Source organism: Spermophilus citellus (genome assembly GCF_964194105.1).
Source record: "Spermophilus citellus genome assembly, chromosome: 8".
Lineage (NCBI taxonomy): Eukaryota > Metazoa > Chordata > Mammalia > Rodentia > Sciuridae > Spermophilus > Spermophilus citellus.
This window is the reverse complement of record NC_138189.1, coordinates 35,719,491-35,747,300: the sequence shown is the minus strand read 5'-3', so window position 1 is coordinate 35,747,300 and position 27,810 is coordinate 35,719,491. Positions and strand designations below refer to the sequence as shown.

General features: G+C 34.1%; 1 long non-coding RNA gene and 1 pseudogene across 2 annotated transcripts; both read left to right on the top strand.

Moving 5' to 3' along the window:
- Positions 1-434: 434 nt before the first annotated feature.
- LOC308654336 lies at positions 435-9,755 on the top strand. Its single transcript, XR_014023225.1, has 2 exons — positions 435-2,264; positions 7,143-9,755. It is a non-coding gene; the product is annotated as an uncharacterized lncRNA (long non-coding RNA).
- An 11,638-nt stretch (positions 9,756-21,393) lies between these two features.
- Positions 21,394-25,700, top strand: LOC308654650 (EKC/KEOPS complex subunit TPRKB-like; annotated as a pseudogene). The gene is made up of 2 exons: positions 21,394-21,437; positions 25,195-25,700. The product of its transcript is annotated as an EKC/KEOPS complex subunit TPRKB-like (transcript).
- Positions 25,701-27,810: the final 2,110 nt, after the last annotated feature.

Here is a 27,810-nt window from a genome sequence, read left to right as displayed (position 1 = left end):
GCTAAGAGGTGGGTAAAGATGAATTTTTAATTAATTCACTTGAGCATGTGAGTCCAAACAAGCTTACTCCTGGCCTTTTCAGTAACCTTTTTATTCATATAGGCCAAAATTTACCTTTACTTGCTTAAGCCACTTTTAATTGGGTTTCAATTCCTTGCAAATAAACCAGTGACATGGAAAATGCTTAAGTAACAATATAAAAATCCACATACATTAAGAATTTTTAGGAAAGGTAGCAGAATACAACAATAACTAATAGGGCATTATGTAAAATTCTGGATGTGTAACCGACATGATTCTGCAATCTGCATTTGGGGTAAAATTGGGGGTTCATAACCCACTTCAATCTAATGTATGAAATTTGATATGTCAAGAGCTTTGTAATGTTGTGAACAACCAATAAAAAAAAAGACACACCAGAAAAAAAAAAGAATTTTTAGTATTATCTCAGATATTAAAATGTGCAAATAGAAAAAAATTTAAATGAAAACCAAATGTAATTTTCTTTGTCACGTAGAATAACCATTTTATTTAGTGACTTTTTTTGATCTTCAGATTTTCTATAATAAACAACTGTATTTATAATAGTTAAAGAGTTCTGAATCTAATTTTATTGAATAACTAAAATTTTATTTTATGAATTTTGTGTTTTCTTAATATACTTTGTGCTTAAACATGACTTTGCTTGAGAACTCAATCCATTGGATTTATTTTTAACAGATGCATAATTCTGAATTCATTTCAAATGACAAACATAAAACTGTCTAGTAGCTTTTATCCCATACTCACAAAGATATATATTTTCTATTCTAATTGTGGATTTTAAAAAAACAATCTGTACCTCTAAAAACCTAAATTTCCTTTTCCTGTAGTTGCCTATAGGTTTTTTGTTTTTCTTTTTTTTTTTTTATTGCTTGTTTTGGGATATTTCTGTGCATATACCTTTTGATTTCCATTTGCCTTTTAGAATGTAACAGCATAAATATACTGTTACTTTAAGTGCATTGGAAGCAATAACTTGTGGATATCATAGTGAATAGTTGTGATGGAAGTGGACAGTAATTGCTTCTTTAAGTGCTACTCCTACTATCTATGTAAAAAAAAAATCAAGTTTTTAAGCCTCTGTGTTTTGGAAAAGATTGGAGAAGTCACAATCATGATGTGTATTGGTTCCTATTTTAGCTGCCACCTACAATTTATCCACTCTTACCTTAAAATATAATCCAATATTGCATAAACTTTCAATAAATAGAAATAGAAATCTAAATAGATAGAAACTTTATGATTCATTTTAAGTGGTGTTTTTACACTATGTAATATTGGAAATTTCCATGTATGAGTGGTTAATACATAAAAGTATATGGAGCATTAATAAGAACGAGGCATTTGGATGTTATAATGCTATATAACAACTTATTGTAGTACCGGGAGAAGAATTTTATTTAGCTTAGAAGTTACTTCTAAGCAATAAAGTACCAGAACTTACTCTTCCTATCAACCTGAGTTATTTTTTCTCCTAAAGATCAGAAAGCTCTTCAGTTAGGTAAGGAAAGAAACCATCTCTGAGTATTTTCGGGTGGCTGTTTATTAGTATTTGGAATTATTGCATTTGGAAAAGAATTGTACCCATGAAAAGTTTGCAAACTACAAATCTATATTAGAGTTATAGAAAAACAGTTGCAAAAGTTTCTGCATTAAAGTTAGCTTGGATCAGTTCCCTGAGATCTGTATAGAAACTCTTTTGCTCTTATAAAAAGAAGTAATTAGCCTGACATGAACCAATTTTGGAATAGAACAAGGTTAGTGGGTGGTTTAAGAAAAAAAGGGGGTAAAAATAGCACTAGCAGATCTAGACCAGACCTAGGACAGAAAGATCCCCTTGAGGATTCCTAGCCAAATCTCAGTGTATCTTAGAAAGTGAAGTGGCTGATCATTTATACTAGAACCATAACTAGTCTTAATTATTCTTATATTACTTGTTTTTATTGTCTTAAGACCACATGGTTCATTTCATTGCAAATGTTCAATCTTCTCTCTCTTTTCCCAATTAATAAAGCTTCAGGGATTGTTAAACTAACCAGGAAGAATTTAAACAAATTCAATTTCATAGAAAAATATATTTAAGATCCTAGTAATGTCTGGCATAGTACTCAAGGAGAAAGGTGATTTAGACATACATTTTCTCTCACCTGCAGGCACCAAAGTAGTATAATGCAATAAGTTAAGTTTTTTAAAAGGACATTATGAAGCCTAATTAAAAAACAGTGAGAAACCTGCTGAATGAAATAATTACAGAAAACTTTCCAGAAATAAAAAAGGAAACAGATATACAAATTGAAGATGCATACAGGACACCGAGCACACAAAATCACAGTAGACCAACGCCAAGACACATTGTTATGAAGATATCCAATATACAGAACAAAGAGAAAATATTAAAAGCTACAAGAGAAAGGAGACAGATTACATTTAGGGGTAAACCAATACGGTTAACAATGGACTTTTCATCACAGACACTGAAAGCAAGAAGGTCATGGAACAATGTATTTCAAACACTGAAAGACAATGGATGCCAACCAAGAATTCTGTATCCAGCAAAATTAAGCTTCAGGTATGACAACGAAATAAAGATCTTTCATGATAAACAAAAGTTAAAAGAATTTGCAGCCAGAAAACCTGCATTGCAAAGCATTTTGAGCAAAACACTACACGAGGAAGAAATGAAAAACAATAACCAAAACCATCAGTGGAAAGTGCCTCAGTAAAGACAGAGGGCGAGGGGAAAGATAATCACGAAGAAACAAACTAAATATTTTTTTTAATAAAAAAAAAAGGATAAACAATCAAACATGGATGGAAGTTCAAACCATATATCAATAGTAACTCTGAATGTTAATGGCCTAAACTCTCCAATAAAGCGACATAGGCTGGTATCATGGATTAAAAAAACAAATCCAACAATATGCTGCCTCCAGGAGACACATCTGACTGGAAAAGACATACACAGGCTGAAGGTGAAAGGATGGGAAAAAATATACCACGCACACAGTTCTCGTAAGCAAGCAGGAGTGGCCATCCTCATATCGAATAAAATCGACTTCAAGACTAAGTTAATCAAAAGGGATAAGGAAGGACATTATATACTGTTAAAAGGAACCATTCACCAACAAGACATAACAATTATCAATATTTATGCACCAAACAATGGTGCTGCGACATTCATAAAACAAATTCTCCTCAAGTTCAAGAATCAAATAGACCACAACACAATAATTATGGGTGACTTCAACACACCTCTCTCACCATTGGACAGATCCTCCAAACAAAAATTGAATAAAGAAACTATAGAACTCAATATCACAATCAACAACCTAGACTTAACTGACATATATAGAATATATCAACCATCATCAAATGGATATACTTTTTTCTCAGCAGCACATGGATCCTTCTCAAAAATAGACCATATATTATGCCATAGGGCAACCCTCAGTAAATATAAAGGGGTGGAGATAATACCATGCATTTTATCTGATCATAATGGAATGAAATTGGAAATCAATGATAAAAGAAGGAAGGAAAAATCCTACATCACATGGAAAATGAACAATATGTTACTGAATGATCAATGGGTTACAGAAGACATAAAGGAGGAAATTAAAAAATTCTTAGAGATAAATGAAAATACAGACACAACATATCAGAATCTATGGGACACAATGAAAGCAGTGTTAAGAGGAAAATTCATCGCCTGGTGGTCATTCCTCAAAAAAAGAAAAAAACAACAAATAAATGAGCTCACACTTCATCTCAAAGCCCTAGAAAAGGAAGAGCAAAACAACAGCAAATGTAGCAGAAGGCTAGAAATAATTAAAATTAGAGCGGAAATCAATGAAATTGAAACAAAAGAAACTATTGAAAAAATTAACAAAACTAAAAGTTGGTTTTTCGAAAAAATAAATAAGATCGACAGACCTTTAGCCATGCTAACGAAGAGAAGAAGAGAGAGAACTCAAATTACTAACATACGGTATGAAAAAGGCAATATCACAACAGATGCTACAGAAATACAGAAGACAATAAGAAATTATTTTGAAAACCTATATTCCAACAAAATAGAAGATAGTGAAGACATCGATAAATTTCTTAAGTCATATGATTTTCCCAGACTGAGTCAGGAGGATACACACAATTTGAACAGACCAATATCAATGGATGAAATTGAAGAAGCCATCAAAAGACTACCAACCAAGAAAAGCCCAGGACCAGATGGGTATACAGCGGAGTTTTACAAAACCTTTAAAGAAGAATTAACACCAATACTTTTCAAGTTATTTCAGGAAATAGAAAAAGAGGGAGCTCTTCCAAATTCATTCTATGAGGCCAACATCACCCTGATTCCGAAACCAGACAAAGACACCTCAAAGAAAGAAAACTACAGACCAATATCTCTAATGAACCTAGTTGCAAAAATCCTCAATAAAATTCTGGCAAATCGAATACAAAAACACATCAAAAAAATTGTGCACCATGACCAAGTAGGATTCATCCCTGGGATGCAAGGATGGTTCAACATACGGAAATCAATAAATGTTATTCACCACATCAATAGACTTAAAGATAAGAACCATATGATCATCTCGATAGATGCAGAGAAAGCATTTGACAAAGTACAGCATCCCTTTATGTTCAAAACATTAGAAAAATTAGGGATAACAGGAACTTACCTTGACATTGTAAAAGCTATCTATGCTAAGCCCCAGGCTAGCATCATTCTGAATGGACAAAAGTTGAAGGCATTCCCTCTAAAATCCGGAACAAGACAGGGATGCCCTCTATCTCCATTTCTATTCAATATAGTTCTCAAAACACTGGCCAGAGCAATTAGACAGACGAAAGAAATTAAAGGCATAAAAATTGGAAAAGAAGAACTTAAATTATCACTATTTGCAGATGACATGATTCTATACCTAGAAGACCCAAAAGGGTCTACAAAGAAACTACTAGAACTAATAAATGAATTCAGCAAAGTGGCAGGATATAAAATCAACACGCATAAATCAAAGGCATTTCTGTATATCAGCAACAAAACTTCTGAAACGGAAATGAGGAAAAACACTCCATTCACGATATCCTCAAAAAAAAATAAAATACTTGGGAATTAACCTAACAAAAGAGGTGAAAGATTTATATAATGAAAACTACAGAACCCTAAAGAGAGAAGTTGATGAAGATCTTAGAAGATGGAAAAACATACCCTGTTCATGGATAGGCAGAACTAACATCATCAAAATGGCGATATTACCAAAAGTTCTCTATAGGTTTAATGCAATGCCAATCAAAATCCCAACGGCATATCTTGTAGAAATTGACAAAGCAATCATGAAATTCATATGGAAAAATAAAAGACCCAGAATAGCAAAAGCAATTCTAAACAGGAAGTGTGAATCAGGTGGTATAGCGATACCAGATTTCAAACTATATTACAGAGCAATAGTGACAAAAACAGCATGGTACTGGTACCAAAACAGGCGGGTGGACCAATGGTATAGAATAGAGGACACAGAGACTAATCCACAAAGTTACAACTATCTTATATTTGATAAAGGGGCTAAAAGCATGCAATGGAGGAAGGATAGCATCTTCAACAAATGGTGTTGGGAAAACTGGAAATCCATATGCAACAAAATGAAACTGAATCCCTTTCTCTTGCCATGCACAAAAGTTAACTCAAAATGGATCAGGGAACTTGATATCAAACCAGAGACTCTGCGTCTGATAGAAGAAAAAGTTGGATCTGATCTACAGATTGTGGGGTCGGGCTCCAAATTCCTTAATAGGACACCCATAGCACAAGAGTTAACAACAAGAATCAACAAATGGGACTTAATTAAACTAAAAAGTTTTTTCTCAGCAAGAGAAACAATAAGAGAGGTAAACAGGGAGCCTACATCCTGGGAACAAATCTTACTCCTCACACTTCAGATAGAGCCCTAATATCCAGAGTATACAAAGAACTCAAAAAATTAGACAATAAGATAACAAATAACCCAATCAACAAATGGGCAAAGGACCTGAACAGACACCTCTCAGAGGAGGATATACAATCAATTAATAAGTACATGAAAAAATGCTCACCATCTCTAGCAGTCAGAGAAATGCAAATCAAAACCACCCTAAGATACCATTTCACTCCAGTAAGATTGGCAGCCACTATGAAGTCAAACAACAACAAGTGCTGGAGCGGTTGTGGAGAAAAGGGTACACTTGTACATTGCTGGTGGGACTGCAAATTGGTGCGGCCAATTTGGAAAGCAGTTTGGAGATTCCTGGGAAAGCTGGGAATGGAACCACCATTTGACCCTGCTATTGCCCTTCTTGGACTATTCCCTGAAGACCTTAAAAGAGCATGCTACAGGGATACTGCCACATCGATGTTCATAGCAGCACAATTCACAATTGCTAGACTGTGGAACCAACCCAGATGCCCCTCAGTAGATGAATGGATAAAAAAATGTGGCATCTATACACAATGGAGTACTATGCAGCAATAAAAAATGAGAAAATCATAGAATTTGCAGGGAAATGGACAGCACTAGAGCAGATTATGCTTAGTGAAGCTAGCCAATCCCTAAAAAACAAGTGCCAAATGTCTTCTTTGATATAATGAGAGCAAATATGAACAGAGCAGGGAGGAAGAGTAGGAAGAAAAGAGTAACATTAATCAGTGACATGAGATGGGAGGGAAAGGGAGAGATGAGGAAAATTGCATGGAAATGAAGGGAGACCCTCATTGCTATACAAAATTACATATAAGAGGCTGGGTGGGGAATGGGAAAATAAATAAGGAGGGAGATGGATTACAGTAGATGGGGTAGAGAGAGAAGATGGGAGGGGAGGGGAGGGGGGATAGTGGGGGATAGGAAAGGGAGCAGAGTACAACAATTACCAATAGGGCATTATGTAAAAGTGTGGATGTGTAACCGATGTGACTCTGCAATCTGCATTTGGGGTAAAAATGGGAGTTCATAACCCACTTCAGTCTAATGTATGAAGTATGATATGTCAAGTGCTTTGTAACGTTGTGAACAACCAATAAAAAAAAAATTAAAAAAAAATAAAAAATAAAAAATAAAAAACAGGTAGTCAGTGTACATAGACAAATCAGGCCAGATTGAAGAAAACAGACCAAACTGGTTTGGGTCCAAAGATTGGAAACCTAAATGTTTCCAAATGATTGAATTTTTTGAATTAATTTATTTGTTCTAATTTATTATACATGACAGAAGAATGCATTTGGATTCATAGTTAATGTTCCCAAAGCCTGGCCTATACTACCCATCCTAAGGAATTGTTAATGAAGCAACTCTGAGCAGACTGGGTTCTGCTAATTAATTCACCCTGGGCCTCCTTCCTGCCCTGATCACTCTTCCCTGGTACCTCCAGCCCACCTGTTTCCCACCTTTTGATGGTCCCACAGAGCATCTCATGGACCTAGTCATTTACATAGGAAGGGGAGAGATAAGGGGAAGAGATCAGGAGAACAAAGAAAGCCTAGAACATATAAAAAGACAGAACACCCTCACTTCTTGGGATAGCAGGATACCAGCTATGGCCCCTTCTCCCTCCTGAGAGAAGTTTATGGTACCCCCTTTTAAATAAACCCTGCTTTATATGCTTGTCCCAGTGTGCTTCTCTAATGCTATACTTCAACATGTGAGGAAGCAGAACTCATCACCAGTCACTGGTGGTATTGATTACATTTCTTATACATTGGAAGCCTGGACTCAGACTGATATAGATGGTTTGTAATAGTTTTGTTATATAGTCACCTAAAGTTTGAGATTTATGATTAATAAGTTTTTCTAAACTTCCTTGAGGTATCTATGTGTGTTGTCTTTGTAGTTGTATATTTTTAAGCTATGTTTCAAATATCTTAGCCCACTTTATTATAATGCCTAGATATCTTTTTAAACAAAAATGCATGTGTATATTTTTAAATTCTATTTTTTCTCTCTATATAAGTAAATCTATTGGTTGGACTTTTTTTTTTAAAGAGAGGTACAATTGCAAAAGAAAGATTAGGAACTGAACCAACAAACCAATTGCTGAATAATTATAAGTGTTCTTCTACTTTGAATATCACTGTGATTTTAAAAATTTCAAAATATACTCTTGATATCATATGATGTCTTTTCAAAAGTAAGTAGAACTCACTCCTTGCAGTAGTCATGGTAGAGAGAAATGAGATAGAAACTGGGTCAAATTCTATAATCTGGGTACTTTTGTAATGTTAGTGAGCCAGAAATGTCAAAAATTATTACATACTCCTGAGTTTGCCCAAAGCAACAAATCTCTGAATCCCAGTTTGTATTTTGCCGGGCTCTGTGTTCTCCGTTTCTTTACTCTCTTCTTGTAGCTAGTGCATAGGGTATATGACCTTAGCTGTTTTAGAATTTCACAGCTTTCTGTGGATCTCTTTACAGATAAAGTAATTTTCTCTGGGTAACTTTGTGGAAGATGAAATTCTCTATGGTAGCTAAACATCAGGCTTTACCAGAGTGATGGCCATTGCTTTTATTTCCATCCATTTTTTCCTAATACCTTAGGTTCTATTTTATGAACTATTGTAATTTAATTACTTTGATAATGTAAAGAATAGCGTTACCCTAGATTAGATAGAGAGAAGTGATGGGAGGGGCGGGGAGGGGTTGGGGAGATAGGAAGGATAGTAGAATGAAACAGACATTATTATTACTATGTGTGTATATGTGACTGCATGACCAATGTGATTCTGCAACCTATATACTCAGAAAAATGAGATATTATATCCCATCTGATTCAAATGTATGATATGTCAAGCTCATTGTACTGTCATGTGTAACTAATTAAAACAAACAAACAAACAAACAAAAAAGAATCTCCTTTCGTTAGCTTTTGGTCTCTGATTCTTGTAATGCTTTAGCAGTACATTGAGCTTAATTAAATATACATAATTTTTTTTCTCTTATACATTATCTCTTGTACACTATCTCTGTCTCCAGTGAGAAAGATTTATGCTAAGTGATACTGTAGAAAAGTGTCTGAATCCATTTTTCCCTCTTTTCTAACTATCTGCAAATTTACAGACAAAAATCAGTTCATGTATCCTTATAATTTTTCATCTTTCAGTTTATATTTTCTCTCTTTTTAAGTTTAAATCCTCTTAACACTAACTCCATTGCTTCATTTATCTTTGCAGGGTAGCCAAAAACTGAGTGTTTTATTTCTTTATGTAAATGGATTGAGAAGTTTTCAGTGACTATAGGCTAATTTTATTAACAGCATTGTCTAAATAATGATAATTCTTCCATTGCCTCTTCTGTAGATGTCATGTCTGTGCATAAAGGGAGAAAGTAACTGCATTTATTTCAAAAAGAGTAAGGCTATTTTGAATATTAAGTTGTACATGTATTTCTATATCATAAATCTATACAGAAGCATTGCACAATGGGTGTTCTTTGAACCTCTAGTTGTTCCATGGGTGGGTTAGCATTTACAGAAGAAAAATAAATGGAATTAATTTGTCAGCATACATATTACAAGTTGGAATTCTAAGACTGATTATGATTTTCACAGAAATCTCATTGTGTTCTTAATAGAAATTAATGTTCTCAAGGTTTATGCATGTACTGAAGGATTGTGTTGGTCACTTGACAAGCTTACATTAAATTAACAGGGTGTTATACATAATAAAATTGTTTTCATGGGCTATACATATTAATGTTCATATTTATTAAGTTTGCAAGCCTCAGTGTTTCTGTTGTATTGAAATAAATCAGTGGGTCAAAAATTACTTGTTGGTGGGCAAAAGAAGTGATAAAAATAGGAACAACAAAACTATAATTTAGGACAATATAATAATTCTAAGTCCATCAGTTAAGTGTATTACTGTTTTGCAAAGCAACTTGGTCAATGTCTTTATTGTTGTAAGGAGAGTGCCCTTGAGCAAGAAGAATGGGAGGACTCAGAGGGACCATTTGGAAAGTACGGTATTGGAGATTGAGATCTGCAGGTGCTTCAGTTTCTAGTGATATAAAGATCTGGTGAAGTGAAGAGAAGGGTCCCTGTACATGAGGAACATGTTGACATCATTGAGAATAATGACAGAATTTGGATGAGGCACAGTATTCTGAGGAAAGATATGAATTTCAATTGCTTTGAATAGTTCTTCAAGAACAATGTTAAATAATATTGAAAGTTAGGTAAATACATTTTCTTTCCTCACTTTGATAGACGTGCCCCCAGAGACATCTTTAAACATGTTGTGAGGCTTGAAATACACCTTTCAAAATCTTTTAAGAAAATATCTTATTTCTACTTTTTAAAAAGTCAGATGTAGATATTGAGTTATTATCTATGACTTTTAGCATCTAGTTGTAAGATCATATTTTTTTATCTTTCGAACTTTTCATATTCATTAATATTCATTCAACACCAGTTCCTATCTTCCTAGTTTTATTTTCTTCATTCCCTCAAAATCACTGTATTAAGGATTTTCCTTTTTATTCTAATTTACAAATTCAATTTTTCCCCTTGGATATTTTCTTTTACTTCCTTATTTTATTCTCTGATGAGATATAAGTAGATTCCACATTATATGTAGGTTTTTTGAGTAATGTCAATTTTAATTAAAAATATTGCCTTAAAAATGATACTAAGTGATAGTTAGACAGGAGAAAGAAGTTATGGTGTTCTATTGCACAGTGGATTAACCACAGATAACAATAATGTATTTCTAACTTTGAAAAACTAGAAGAAAGGATTTTGAATGCTCATCATAAAGAAATAAGTTTTTGAGAAAATAGGTTTATTCTGATCTGAATGTTATACAACAAATAGATATTGAAAACATTATATGATACTCTAAAAATACATACAAATTTTTTATCTGTTAAAAATATTTTTTAAATTTTACATTAAATTTTGAAATATTATTTATTCTTTTACAAAAGGAAAACAATGCACAGTAGCCATCTTTTAAATGTAAAAAAGCTAGTTATTAAAAATATTTTGAGGATACAGCACTATCACTTATATAATATGAAGGCACATAGGGCATGGGTATTCGCACGCACGCACGCACGCGCGCGCACACACACACACACACACACACAGTTTTCCTTGGGGCTAGGGTTGTAGCTCAGTCGTAGAGTATACACTTAGCATGCATGCATTCAATCAATCTTTAATAAAAAAATTAAAAAGTTTTCCTCTTGTTATATCATATAAACCTATTGTTAAATATAGCCTTACATGTAAAAGTTTTTGAATTATTATGTTTTTGAAGTTTTTGATTAATCATGCTTTCCTCATTAGTTTAAAGGAAGGCCTATTATAATATAAGAACATAGAATAAGTATCCATGGGCAGGAGTCTTCATCTTGCTTGTTCCCAGTAATCAAAGCTGGGTAAAAGTATTCCAGATTTTGTTCTAACTAAAGGAAAAATCATAATTTAAAATTCTACAATCTTATGCTAACTTATAAATTACACTTTTATCTTTATTCCCTCTTATTCATTTATGAAAGTTTCAAAGGCTCTATTTTTTTCTCATTAGTAGAATGTTAGTGACAACCCATAGAGATTCAATGTTCAATATTCTTTTTATAGTCATTTTCTAAATATTTAGAAATTAATATCTTCTATTTTTTTGCCTTTGTATTATTTTAAGAAGATATTTAAACAATTTTTTTGACACATTAATTTTTCATGTTTAGGTGGTGCAATGTAATGTTCTGTAACATGTATACATTGTGTAATGATCAAATAATAGTAATTGATCCAAAGATCAAATAATGTAATATATATATATATCATCATAAATGTTTCTTTTCAAAATTATAAACACATTCAAAACCCCCTCTTCTAGCTATTTGAAATATATCCAGCATTGATGTTTTCTATAGTCATCTTACTTCTAAGAAATGAGTACCAGAACTTAACCTTCCTATCAACCTGGGTGTCCAGCAGTGGATGAATGGATAAAGAAAATTATATATATACATATACATGTATATATATATATATACATGTATATATATATATAAAATGAAATATAATTCAGCTATAAAAAAGAAATCATGTCATTCAAGACACTTATGAGCCTAGAAGTCATATTAAGTGGAGGTAAGCCAGTCACAGAAAGAGAAATATTGCATGATCTCACCCATATGAGGAATAAGTTAATCTTCAGAAGTTGAAAATGGAGTAGTGGTTACCAGAGGCTCAGAAGAACAGAGAGAGGGGAGTTGGAGAGAGATTGGTTAACAGATGAAATATTACAGTAAGACATTTTCCTTAACATTTTTAAGTGGTTGCATTTTGTTTTTTATATCTTTATATGCAGATTAATTGCACTGTCATCAGAATGTACTTTTTCCTTCCACTTTGGGGATTTACTTGACATTTTCTTTGTAGCCTAATGCAGGGTCATGTTTGAAAATTTTTATAAGAATATTTAAAAGTATATTCTTCATGCAGCATAAACTTTTCTTTTTTTAGAGCCATTCAAATAATCTATTATTCAGACTTTTATGATCTCTTGGGTTATTCCGCTTAGTTGTTTTTAACAAAGACTGAAAAACGCATCTCAAATTATTCTACTAGTAGCCTGTTTTTCTGTTTCTCCTTTTATTTCCAGCAGATTTTATTCAAATGTTTCAACTGCAGAGTAATTTTACCTACTTTAAATACTAGATTTTCCTTGCTTTTGCATAAAAATAGGTGTATTTTTACCATAAAACCATTAAAAATCCCAGGAGAAACACTGAGCCTCACTTATCTTTCCTTCTCCATTGGAATCTTATTTAGAAAACAATAGACAAGAGAAGTTTAAATGCTTGGGAAATGGCAGTTCAGGAAGTTAGTTCTGTGAAATGGAAAACACTGCCCCCTAGAGGTAGGCTGAGGAGGAGCCCTGGCACTAAGCCTATTTGCTAGGTACTACAGGTAATAACCAGTCTTCAGGGTACAAACATCTTCATCTATCCCTCTTGTTTAGCAATCTCCTTTTAAAATAGTGTATACAAAAAGTTTTATTTCATGAAAATAAGTATTCTTTGTATATTTGTAGTTAACCTTACTGTACATAAATTTATAACAAAACTTTTCAGTCTTCAAAGAGTAAGAAACTTTGGCCTCTGAAATAGCCTATTTGAGGAAATGTAACATCAGGATCTATTATTTGTGCAGTCTGTTTTTACCTATGGCATAAATTGTTCATTTGGAAATTATTTAAAACCATGCATACATTTCTATCATAATCATTATTTAATATTCACTGACTCTGTGCCAGGATCTGTTTAAAATTTTCAATATCCTGAGCATATTAAACAGAGGAAACAGCAGCACTCAGCTAAATTTTAACTGCTACTCCTCTTTCTTTGGAAACTTACTAAGGCTTTAAGAAGTCTCATAATTAGTCTTCAGCAATATATCTGTACAGTTTAACTAAAACCTATGTATTTTACTTATTTATGAGGTATAACCAATGATCTAGGTTCTCCTTGGTCTTAATGCTAAAATTTTAAAAACAAGATCAATATAATATTTACTAAATATTTTGGACATAAAATCTGGCAAAAGCATTCTCATACGTCTTTTCCATGCTATGGGCAAGACTAACATGTCAGTAACAGGTACTTGGTGGTTTAACAAACACATTTACACATAACAAGCACTCTAGAGGTGGGAAGGTCATATTTGTGCAGTATCTTCTTCATGATGCTGTTAGTGTTCTGGATCCTTTTGTCTTCCTGGTGTGCCTGATTAGTAGGAGGTCTTTTATCATGTTTTCATATAATCACAAAAAGGCGGAAGCATCACAGCATGCTACTTGCTTTGCAAAGAGGAAAATAAACAGAAGTAGGAAGATCTGGTACCCAGAAAAGGGTAAAGCTTTCTGAAAAGCCTCAGATTATATCTCATGCCTGAATCATGAAGCATGTGCAATCCTAGCTATACTTTGCAGGAGGGAGAGGAGGGTTCGTGTGTACATTCCCATTGTGAACAATACCAAGTTTTCTTAAGATGAAGAAAGAGAGATTTGGTAATCATCAGCAGTTTTTCACAAGGACCTTTCTTCTCATATGAGATAGAGCACTGCTGAACATTAGGCACATGTTTTTATCTATGCCCTGTTAGAAACAGGCAAAGCTGCTGTGAGCCCACAGAATACCTTCAGGAGAATCCAGCAGAGATGGGTATCCTGAGTGAATGCAGCCGTATATTAGGACACATAACTTGGGAAATGGAGCTTGCTTAGATTTCAGCTCCCACTTATCTCTTTTACAAGATATCTTTGTGCAGAAATCAACCTGCACAGCTGTATGTTGAAACCCTAGGGACAAGACAGAAGTAAAAAGAAGGAGATCAATTGTGATTGCTTTTGGCCTCATTGACATAGATCCAGTTTGTTCTCACTGCTCTGCCCTGTTCTCTTAGAAGATTTGGTAAGCATGCCCAACAATTAAAAATGTTAGCAGTGACTGTGAAACACATGTAAAAGGTATTTAGAGTTCTAAATGAAATTTTCTTGTGCCTAGTAAATTTTTAATAGCTGATGAAAAGAAGGGAGGGTATGTAAGCAAAACCTGAAGTTATCAAAAAGGTTGTCAATGAGTAGGCTATTAAACAGACATAAGAAATACTTCCTATACAAGTATGCAAGAGACACATCCAGAGAAGACAGCATCCTTCTGTTCAACTAGAAGTATGTTCCATAGTCAACACTGCTGATCAGGCAAATACTGAGGCCATCATCATCCATCCTCCTCTGTCCTTCTGTCAGATCTGGGTCACTTTTTCTCTCAGTGTAGAATAATTTAACAATCCAAAAGTAGGAACACATGATATCTCTCAGCTATGATTGTATTTACTCGATCTCCCTCTGTTTGATCTTGATAAAGATTCTGTCACTACCATTCTAAATGTGATGGTGTTCACAGAACATAAGGTATGATCTGTCTTTAAATGGAATGCTTGCCAATCATCCTTAACTGCTTTCTCTTCAGGTACTTTGTCTTTTCGGCAGGGTTATCAAGAATGAGCTCAGCTCTTTCTTTGCAGGTGTCAGATCTTATATTACCTCATTACTCCTTACCCTGCCCTGCATTCAGCTATGCACATTTTGCTCTCTAATTTTTAAAAGAGAAATTCAACAAACAAAATGTATTCTGAGTAAGGAAATACCCTTCATGATGATGGAACTTTATTATCAAAAAATCACAGAAGGGACTTTAAAAAGTCATCTGGCTCAGTTCTTATCCAGCATTGCTCATTTGTCAAATGGTCTGATAGTCAATGTTCTTGTTAATATTTTTAGTTCATCCAAATCCTTATTGACAATCATTTTATGTTAATCATTCTTTTGGATGATGTTTTCCATATGTCCTTTCACTCATTTATTAGTCATTCATTAGTCAAGAGCATATTCAGCATTTATTTATTTACTTGCTTATTTTTGCAGTGCTGGGGATCAAAACCAGGGCCTTATGCATACTTATAAATACTCCACCACTGAACTATACCCAGAGCCCCCTCAACATTTATTTTGTCCTATGCTATTTTCAAGGTACTGGTGTATGATCAAGGAATAACAAGTCACTTTGATGACTGTGGAAAAATTCCAGAAAGTTTGGTATCTTTTACTATGGTTGATTATGGAGCAGTTTACAGGAATAGGAATGGCAGCATAAAAGAAGTCTGAACAAAAATGGAGCTTAACTGTTTGTATACTTAGTTCTAACTTCAGGTTAGGTTTTAAGTTTTATGAACCATTGAGGTGGGAATGAGCCAAAGCTTTGTGAAGTATATGGATAGCAAATTAGGATATGTAGGGGACATTCCTTTCATTTATGAAACTATAGTCATAAACTTGATCCATGGTTGTACCATGGCAGTTCCACACTCTCCTTATCAGCCATCCATATGTGTCTGCTTCCAAAGGGGTTAAATGTGCTATTCTGGCATGTTGATTGTCTAAGTCAAAAACACTTGGACTAAGGAGGTACAAAAGAATTACTTTGACCTTTGTGCTGCTTCTTAAAAGCAGAAGATAAAAATTGTGATGTGAAAAACTTTTTCCCTATGCTTGAAGAAAAGGCAACAGCTTTACCTTCAAGGACAGGAAGTTGAAACTGAGTTAATACTATAGAGATTTTATTATATTTAGTTTTAAAGCCTCCCCACATTTGCTTCATCTGACCATTTTTTGATGCAATCCAGTACTGCATACCTCAGACATATGGACAATTTGGTTCAAGACCACTGTAACAAAGCCCATATCATGATAAATGAAGCTACAAAAATATTTTTGTTTCCCAGAATATAAAAGCTACATTTACTTTTTATGCTTTAGAAAAGCAGTATGGCGATTCCTCAGAAAACCTGGAATGGAACCACCATTTGACTCAGCTATCCCACACCTCAGTTTATACTCAAAGGACTTAAAATCAGCATACTACAGTGATGCAGCCACATCAATGTTTATAGCAGCTCAATTCGCAATAGCCAAACTATGAAACCAACCTAGATGCCTTTCAACATATGAATGGAAAGAAAATGTGGTGTGTGTATGTATGTATATATATATATATATATATATATATATATATATATATATATATATACACACACACACACACACACACACACAATGGAATATTACTCAGCCTTAAAAAAGAATGAAATTATGTCATTTGCAGGTAAATGGGTGGAGCTGGAGAATATCTTGCTAAGTAAAATAAGCCAATCCTAAAAAAAAACAAAGGCCAAATGTTTTCTCTGATATATGGATGCTAATTCACAATAAGGCAATGGAGATGGGGTAGGGAAGAATAAAGAAAACTTTGGATTAGACAGAGGGAAGTGAAGAAAGGGGAAAGGCATGGGGGTAGGAAGGATAAGAGAATGAATCAGACATTATTACCCTATGTACATATATGATTATATGACCAGTGTATTTCTACAACAGTACAACCAGAAGGAGTGATACTCCATTTATGTATGGTGTGTCAAGATGCATTCTATTGTCACATATAACTAATTAGAACAAATTAAAATTTTTTTGAAATAGCTAAAATTAAAAAAAAACCTGCTACATTTATACTCTACTGTAGTCTATTGATGTTTTTAAAACAGTGTATACACTATAATTAAAATAATTCATTGTTAAAAATGCTAATACTCAGTGGAGCCTTCATAAGTCACACTTTTTCCTGCTGCAGGATCTCCTGTCAGTATTGGTGGCTGCTCACTGATCAGGGTGGTGTTTGCTAAAGGTTGAGTGACTCTTGCAATTTCTATATAAGAAGACAACAATGAAGTTTACTACATTGCTTGACCCTTCTTTACACACACACACACACACACACACACACACACACACACACAATTTCTCCAGCAAGCAACTTGTTAGATAACATTTTACCTAGATTGGAACTTCTTTCAAAATTAGAGTTAACCTTATCAAACCCCACCATTGCTTCATGACCTAAGTTTATGTTATATTCTAAATATTGTATTATCTTCTCAACAAAGTTCACAATATCTTTCTTAGGAATAATTGTCATCTCAAGAAACCACTTTCTTTGCTCATCCATAAATTGCAGAAATTTATTCTCATCTTTAGGGATCACTTCTATTCCTAGTTCTTTTGCTGTTTCTACCACATCTGCAGTTCCTTTCTCCAATGAAGTCTTGAATTCCCCAAATCATCCATGAAGGATTGAATCAAATTACAAACTCCTGTTAACATTAATATTTTGGCCTCCTTTTGTTAATCACAAATATCCTTAATGACATCTGAAATGGCGAATCTTTTCCAGAAGGCTGTCAATTTACTTCACCCCAATCTACCAGAGAAATCACTATTTTTGCAAATAAAGCCTTATGAAATATACTTCTTAAATAATAAGACTTGAATGTCAAAATTACTCCATGACCTATGGGCTGCAGACTGGATTTTCTGTTAGCAAGTATGAAAACATTCATCTTTTTCTATATCTCCATCATAGCTCTTGGATGACCAGATACGTGGACAACACGCAGCAAGAGTTTGAAAGGAATTTTTATTTTTCCAAGTAGTAATGTCTCAAGAGTAGGCTTAAAATATTCAACAGACCATGTGCTGTCATCCAGGCTTTATTCCATTTAGAGGACAGAGACAGTTGATTTATTCTAAAGGGCCCTAGGTCTTTCAGAATGGTAAGCAAGCGTTGGTTTCAACTTAAATTTGTCCATTGCATTAGTCCCTAATGAGAGTCTGTCTGTTGTTTGAGGCTTTGAAGCCAGGCACTGACTTCTCCTCTCCAGCTGTGAAAGTCCTAGATAGCATCTTCTTCCAATGGAAGGACGTTTTGATTACATTGAAACCTGTAATTAAGTGCAGGTTTCATTGTAATGACTACCTTAGCTAGATCTTCTCCATCATTTGCAGCAGCTTCTTCATCAGCACTTGCTGCTTCACTTTGGGCTTTTCTTTAAACCTCATGAACCAACCTCTTCTAGCTTCAAACCTTTCCTCTGCAAAGCTTACCTTTCTCAGTCTCCATAGAATTGGAGAGAGTTAGGGACTTTCTAGTTAGTCTTTGATTTAAGGAATGTTGTACATGGTTTGATCTTCTATCCAGACCATTAAACTTTCTCTAATCAGCAGTGAAGCTATTTAACATCCTTAACATTCCTGTGTCCACTAGAATAACCCTTTTAATTTCCTTCAATAATTTTTCTATTGCATTCACAACTTGGCTACTATTTGGCACAAGAGGCCTCGCTTTGTGCCTCTCTCAGCTTTCAATATGCCTCCCTCGCTAAGTGTTGTTACTCCCAGCTTTAGGTTTCAAGTAAGAGACATGTGACTCTTCCTTTCACATGAGCACGATAGGGTTATGAATTGGCCTGATTTTGATATTGTCTTAGGGTATTGAGAAGCCTGAAGAGAGGGAGCAATAGAGGAATAGCTGATTAGCAGAGCAGTCAGAACACAAGTTATTTTCATTGATTAAATTTCTCATCTCAGAATAATAACATCAAAGACAATCACAGCAGGCAATAGTATTTAAAAAGGTAAGTAGTGTACACATTACCAAAATCAACCAGAGATAGAACGTGAGTGAATGCTGTGGGGAAAATAATGCAATAAATTTGCTTTCTGCAGGATTGCCACAGACTTTCAGTTTTTAAAGTATGCTGCATTTGGGGAGCTCAGTGAAATGAAGTGTAATAAAATGAAGTATGGTCATATGTGAGTTACATTCATGTGCCACATACCAATGCTTTGGTCAGTGATGAACAGCAGATAAGATGTGGCCAGAAGCTTCATACATCTCAGATTTCAACATCTTTTGACTGCATTATTTGCTTTTGTGCTTAAATTAATCTTGTTTTGTCCATGGTGATTCCTAAGTATATAAAATGCACTGCTAATGTTGCTGGTAAGAGGTCATGTTGGTGATTGACCTGAAAATGAAATTAGAAATGATTAAGGAATACTAAGATATATTTCCTTACTGGGAAATCAGTGAGGGTTATTGTTGGACATTCAACCATGCTGCATTTCACCATAGCTTTGCTCTTGAAGAACAGTAACAAAGTGACAGAAGCAATTGTGTTTGCTTTGTTGAAGGCAATAAAACTTCACAAAAACTCAAAGACAGCCTGCTTTAGATACTTCTAGTGCCCTGGATTGAAGATCAGATATACAGCATATATCAATCAGCACCACAGACAAAACAAATGGGTCATTCATGACATTTAAATAAAGGCTAGACTTAACTGTGGTGTTGAATTACTACTAGCTCTGGGTGGTTTAAACCTCCCAAAAATCTCTATTCATCACCTAATGTGAAGGTACATGGTGAGTCTGCAAGTGCTTATGCAAAGACTGCTGAAGACATTTTGGAAATTCTAAATAAGCTAATGGTGGAGGGAAATTACTGGCCAGAGGATATCTTGACTATAGATGAAAATTCACTATTGTGGAAACAGATGCCAAAAGAACTTTCATATAAGGAGGCCAAGTCAAAGTCCTATATCAAAGCCTCTTTTTTAATCACTTCAAGCATTTTATTTATTGGTTCATATTAGTTATATGGAACATTGGGATTCATTTTGACATAAATGCATGGGATATAATTTGTTGAAATTCAGTCCCCAGTATTTCTCCTTACACTTCCCTTTCTCCCTCCCCCTGTTCATTTCCTCTACTCTACTGGTGTTTCTGCTGTTTATTTTCAGTTTTTTTTTTAAATTTGTGTCTTGAGGATATACATAATGGTGAGATTTACTATAGTATATTCATATATGTACATAGGAAAGTTAGGGCAGATTCATTCCACTGTTTTTCTCTTATCCCATCCCTTCTCCCTCTCCCTTAATCCTCATCTTCTCCACTGATCTTTCTTCTGTTTCGATAGAATTCCTCCCACTTACCCTCAATCCACCACCCCCCGCCCCACTTTATTTTGGACTGTCTTCCACATATCAGAGAAAACATTTGACCTTTGAATTTCTGGGTCTAGCTTATTTCACTCAGCATAATGGTCTCCAGTTCCAGGCATTTACCTGCAAATGCCATAATTTTATTCTTTTTTATGACTGAGTAAATCAGTTAAAAAAGACAGATAAGTTGTAAAAACAGGCAATGTGAAATGGATCAGAGTAAAAAACAATGAGAAAACAACTTCAGCAATAGTGAAGGAAGTAAAAAAGATGATGAAGTTAGGAGGGTACCATTTATTTTTAAGGACAGAAATCAGCATAAGCATTAGTTAAGTGTAGGGTAAGCACAGTTAGGGAGATAAATGTATACTTTTCTGAAAGCTTAAGAGCCAAGTAAAAAATATGGGTATAACCAATCTTTTGGATAATTAAAAAAACAAACTGAGCTTTTGCAATTTTCTTGGTATATGGGATTTTGTTGTTACAAAAATGGCAAGATGTGTGTGTGTGTGTGTGTGTGTGTGTGTGTGTGTGTGTGTGGTGCTGGGATCAAAGCCAGTGTCTCACACTTGCCAGGACAGTACTCTACTACTGAACTATAACCCCCATCTGCAAGTTGTATTCTTCAAAAGAGTAGTCACTTTCAAATATTTAGGACATACTTCTCTGTCATGCTACACTCCTCCTTCAGAAGTATTTACAAGCTGTGCTTTCTAAGATGAATAAGGTATCAACTACTATTGCATTTGCTTTCTAAGTTCAGAAAGCCTGCAGTACTGTTTCTTTCATTGGCTCAAATCTTGCATCTTTTTCTCTGCTGAACTGTTTTGGTTTTCTAATGAAACATAACATTTAAATTGTTTATGGAGTTAATTAATTATTAATTGCAAAATTATTGTTTTCTATCGGAATATGACAGTTAATTGTGACTATACCATACTCATGGCAGCCATGAAGTAAATGGCAATCATTAACTCTGAAATTACCAGCATTGCATGGTTATCTAGATGATCTAGGTATGTTGTTCAAATATTTTATTTTTAACATCAAACTGAAAATAATTTTTAAAAATTGGGTTAGATAATGGGAGAGATTCCAGAAGAAGGTCTACTAACATTTAGATATTGATGAAATCCAGCTAGAAAACCATTGAACCAAAAGAGATAATAGTTGACAAGTTTACTTTTAGCCCCTCACCTTGTAATTTGGCAACCAAGTAACTGTTCCACAGTTATAATCATGTTTAAACTTTGTTTTGCAACCATCCATGGGCAACTGAATTTCAGTTGAGGCTCAATTTCTTTATCTTCTAAATTAAGGCCATAGTGCTCTATAGATGTTTCTATTAAAAATAGAATATATATATATATATATATATATATATATATATGTATATATATATATATATATGTTGTATTTTTCATAAGATTTTTAGGTTGTGGCATAGTTAATTTTCTTTTTAAACCAACCTCACTTTCTATAACACTATATTTTGTGTTCTGTGTTTTGCCACCTCCACAAATTACTGTGTAATTTTGGGCACACCATTAAACCTCTCTCTACCTTAAATTTCTTTTGTATAATATGGGTATAATTACAAATGCACTTAATATGATTTTTAGGAGAATTCAATGAGTTACATCTTTGAAGCTGTTAGAGTAATGCCTTTGCACATAAACATTCAATAGGTGCAGCTTCCTAAAGTGGTAGCTATTTTGCAAGGACCATTCTCAGGAGATGAAATAACTTTACCCTTTCCCATAGACACTCTTGTTTTATGTTTTTCTACCTAATTTTTCCATAATTACATCTAATAAATTACTCCAATTCAACAGAAATTGCTTACAATTTATAAAACATGGAGGGATGCAGAAATTATTCGAAAATAATCTAAAAATTTTAAAATAAATTATAGAATATTGAAAGATTGTTTTTACAATAAATAAAAATACTTTTATATCATGTTGAACAAACTATACCTAAGGAACAATATGCAATATGAAAAAAAATATTTATTTATTTTGGGTACCTGGCACTGAGCTCAGGAGCACTCAACCACTGAGCTACATCCCCAGCCCTATTTCGTATTTTATTTAGAGACAGAGTCTCACTGAGTTGCTTAACCCCTCACTTTTGCTGAGGCTGGCTTTGAACTTGCCATCATCCTGCCTCAGTCTCCCAAGCTGCTGTGATTATAGGCATATTCCACCATACCTGATATGAAAAATTTTAAATTTTCAGACATTCATCATTACTTATAGCTGTAAGTAAGATAAAAAGTTTGGAGATATTCTTCAAAATTTTACTTATACTTTCATCTCCTTAGGCTAAATTTACAAGTTTAATTTTTTTTCTTTTTTTATTCAGGGAATGGTAATAGAGGAATAGAAAATGAAGGGTCTTTCATAGGACACAAAGAATTTGAGAAAATGAACCACCATGGTTCTATAAAATGACAACACAAGGACTTTATTAACAATAGGAATAACAGCTAGTGTATTTTACTTTTATAGTGAACACAGTATAAGAGCTCTCAATCTCATGAAATCCTCACATAATCCTATAATGTAAATCATACTAAAAATGTACATATTTTGCAAATGAAGCCAGTGAAACTCAATGAAGTTGAATAACTTGCTCAGGAGCATGATACTACAGCCTAGATAATATGCATTTTCTTACTGCATTTCCAGAACATTTTCCACAGGATTTTGTGTTTCTTATTACTTTCTTATATTCCCTAGGATTGTGTTGACTTTGTAGCCTTGAAAGAACCCAGGACTACTTTCTTCAGTGCATCACCTACATCACTTCCTAAGTGCTTTCTTGGACAATGCCCAAGTAGCTCAGAGTCTACTTTCCTAGAGTTTCTACAGTTTAAAATCCCTTTCATGCCCCTACAACCAACCAGTAGAGATCTTCCTGTGTCAGAACCTGCTGACAATCTGCAATTCCTGGTACAGCAGAGATGCATAAAGATACAGCAGAGATGCATACATAAAGAAAGACACACGCACACGCAGACATCCAGTAGAGAATAAGCAGCCCATTGTTTCTTCCCTGCTTCTTTTATACAGCAAAAATGAAACACATCTTTCTGGCAGCTTAATCTTATCAAGCATGGATAAACATTCTCAGAGTAACTTTGTTCATGACCACAGTGCTCCATATTTCTTATTATCTGAGTTGTAGTTAGTTAATTTCTGGGCAATTACATTCTATATCTATATAGGTTTTAAACTTGGCAGAACATTCTTTTCTCCTAATTCTCAAGACTGCAACAAGGACACAGCTCAAAGAGTTCATAGTTTCTCACAGAACCCCTTTGTTTTGCTAAGCACAACAAAACTCAACTGTGTGCATGAGCACACATTCCTGCAAGGTTGTCTTATCAGTTTGTTTCATTACAACCAAAAGAATAAAGTTACCCCCGACCTTGAAAGATTCATCATCACTGCTATATTTTAGACCTGGAATGTTCCTCAAGGGTTCATGTGTTAAAGTTTTGGTCTCTAGCCCAAGGCAGCTACTGGTAGGTACCCTTAAGAGGTGGAGCCTACTGGGGGGTGTCATGTCATTAGGGGCATGTCCTCAACAAAGATTTCAGGATCTTGGTCTCACTTTGTGACATGAGGTAAAAAGCTTTATTCGGTCATGTGCTCCCCACTAAGATGTTCTAAGTCCAAAAGCGCTGGGACCAACTGATCCTGGACTGAAATCTCTAAAACTATCACCCAAACTATCTCTTATCTTAGATATTTGTTGCAATAATGGAAATCTGACTAATAGTCACTTCACAACAATCTAAGTTTTAGGATTTATACTCTTCTTCGTCTTTGTTTTGTTTTACAATTATTAATATGGTGCTTTTGGGTGCCAAGAATGATCTAAAAATTTACAAATGTTATTTTTATTTTTTAGTCCTCATAAGCTAATACTCTTAATAGCCCCATTTTAAAGGACACAACACTTTAAAGGAGATGCACTTGCCTGTGAGTGCCAAGTTAGTAAGTGACAGAGCTTTGCAAATTAACAATTATATACCACAGAATCACAGCAACACTAATAAAGGCTTGGTGTAATTCTACAGCTTATGCTAAAATTTAAACAGTAACAAATGGAACACTTCACACTAACAGTTTATCAGCTCTAACAATGAAATCAAGAAATGACCTTGGTTAGTTCAGGGTCCAAAAGTCCGTATAGGAGATTAAAAGATGATGTAAAAGTAGCTTGATGAAAGAAAAGGAGCTGTATCCATAACATCATCCAAGGCACTTGGAATAGATTTGAATATGTGTATATGCCAGATGACTAAATTATAAGTGGAAATTTCATTGCCTTGTTGAACTATGAAACATAACATCGAAATAACTAATTTCTTTGCTATTAATCCTTTTATTATCTTAATACTCAGTTAAAATAACCTCTCAGGTGTCATTAGGAAGAATCTGTTTCTATTGGATATAACTAAATTACACTGAAAGTCATCTTGAAAGGGAAGATAAGTACCCTTCTATTCTTGCCTACAACATATCACATCTAAATAAGAAGATAATTAATTTATGTTTCTTTGATAAGTTGCTCCTTCTTTTTCAAACTAACAATTAGTATGAAACTGGTTTGCCAAGGGGGAGATTTTCCCAGAAGAACAAAGACTCCCACCCACCTCCTGCCCCCCCCCCCCAAAAAAAAAATCTGATGTAATTTCAGCAACTCAGAGATAAATTTTTGGGTCATCCTTCTGTTATTTAAAGATGTAATATGCTTGAGACTTGAGAAAAAAGATCATGAAAGGTACCATTGATGGTGCATTGTTAAAACTTACAATGACAGTTGACCCATTTCAGATACTTATGGCAGCAAACAAAGTAGTTAACCTCTACAAACTGGGAAAAATGAAGATGAGAACTCTGTCTACTGAAATTGTTTTCAAGCATTCTCCAAATAACAATACTTCAGAGGCTTTGAAAAAATTTGATATCTCAGCAGATCATACTTCAATTTTAATTTTTTATATTGAAGAGGAAGAAAAACAAATAAATCAAAAATACCTAATATCTCAAGCATGAGGTCACCAAATGTCTCTGAAAAATCTTCCTGAAATAACAAATATTTCAGAATTCAAAAAAATATATAAACTGTCTTCACAAGAGGAAGAGATTGGGACATTATTAGATGGTATCATTAATACAATGTCAACAAAAGATGTTTTATAAAATGTCAGAAATTTAACAGAAATTTTCAGCATTAAAGAAAACATGGATTTTTCTTTGCTGATTATAAAATTAATATATGTTCATTACAGAAAAAAAAAATTTCATGAGACTAGAGATTGAACCCAGAGATTTTGTGCATGGCACAAAGGCTGAAATTATCACCACTGAGTGATACTTTCAGCCTTATAAAAAAAATTTTAATCACAGAATGAGAATAAAAATGCCCCAAACTCCTAATTCTCCCCCTTTTTTTTGTTATTTTAGAAAGATAACCACTGTTACTGTTTTTGTTGTTGTCTAGTCTTCTATTTCTATTCAAACATTTTATTTTTATATAGCCGAAATAAAAATTGCCAACACCTGCTGGAAAAAATACAATACTCTGAAACTATCTCAAAGTATTTTTATTTTAAATGAAGTTCAATAATATCTAACAATCTGAGCATTCATCTTGTGCCAGTCCTTTTTAAAGAGCCTTTTGTTATCACCCCATTTAACCTCTGTAATGGTGTAGATACTCCAATTACTCCCATTTTACAGTTAAAGGAACAAAGGAAAGTTAAGTGAGCATCTCAAGGTCATACAGCTGGTAAGTAGAGTAGAAATATCATCCATGATAAAATCAGTTGCCAAAATACAATGATTACAAAGGATTTAGCATCCAGAAGTGTCATCCATGTTCCTTTTTTAATTTTTTCAAAAATTTCTGGTGGACTAGTGACAATTATCTGTATTTAAAAATCCAAAATGGGATGTCTCTCAAACACTCAGAGAAAAGAAATAGATCTAGCCTATAAAGAAAATGTAATTAATAAGCAACACAATGCTACCTGAGCTTGAATGTCTATAGAAGTCATTTTAAGACTGTTGCTTTGTGACTTGTGATTATTATCCAGCCCAAGGATAAGGTCTTCTGTTGGTTCTGTGAGCCTGACAATAGACTAAGCTTTTGAGCAACAATTCCTCATTAGCAATTTTATTTTTTTAAAACTCTTAATGGAGATGTTAAAATTCTGATGGCATATCTATATCCAGTTTTCAGTGTGTTTGAAATATTCTCTTTGCTTACTTTCAGTTCAGTATTTTAGCTTTCTTCTAGTGACATATATAATAACTAAAAATTAAAGGGCAAACTTAATAGGAAGTATTTACACAGTCTTCTTATATGCCAGACACAGTCTTAAGCACTTCATCTATTTTTAACTCATTTAAACCCATATTATATTAATATTGTTAAGCAAGTACTATCATTATCATCACTATTGTAGAGCTAAAGTTGCCATGGTACTGAGGATAAGTATCTTCATGGTCACTTGGCAGGGTTAATGGGAGAACCATTTGGGTAGGATCACAGCTAAATAGCCTGGACATAAAAACCAAGTTCATAACCACTGTGCCCTACAATCATAAAATGATACAATTATAATGAAACATCATCAGGGCCACAGAATTATGTCAACTCTTAGGAGATTTATTTCACAATATTAACTCATTCATTAAGCATTACTGAGTGCCAGTTTTCCTAGACTCCAAAATCTGGGATGTATGTAGATGGTTCATTACAGTGTGATGGCCTATGTGTCAGTGTAGAGTATATAGAAAGGGTTGCAGGAGAAAAAATATGACTATGTTTGGACAAGAAAACTTTGTTGGGGGGTGGGGACAGAGAAGACAAGAGGGATATATAAGGAAGATGGGTTAATCTCCAAAAAAGGGCCAACAAAGTTGATTTTAAAAACCTGAATTCCAAGGCAAAATTGGTGATTTAATGCTTCAAGAACATGGATTATTTTATCAAGACCCTTGCAGGACACACAGAAGTGATTATTGAGACCACTTAATATAGAAACTATTTTCAGAGATGTGAGGAAAGTTAAAGGAACCAAGAGAGATAAGAAGCATTAGGGAGTCCAGTTGGTAGTAGTTACCATTTTTTATCTAAAGGGACAGAGTTGTTGACCCTGGCATCTGAAAAATCTGTATTGGTGCAAGAGGATTTGCCCAGTAGCAGCAGTGACTAGGTAGGGGAACACAGTCACTGCCCAAATATGAAACAGAATAAGAAATTGGCAAAATGAAGCCTTTTCTAGAACTTTCTATGAAATCACTA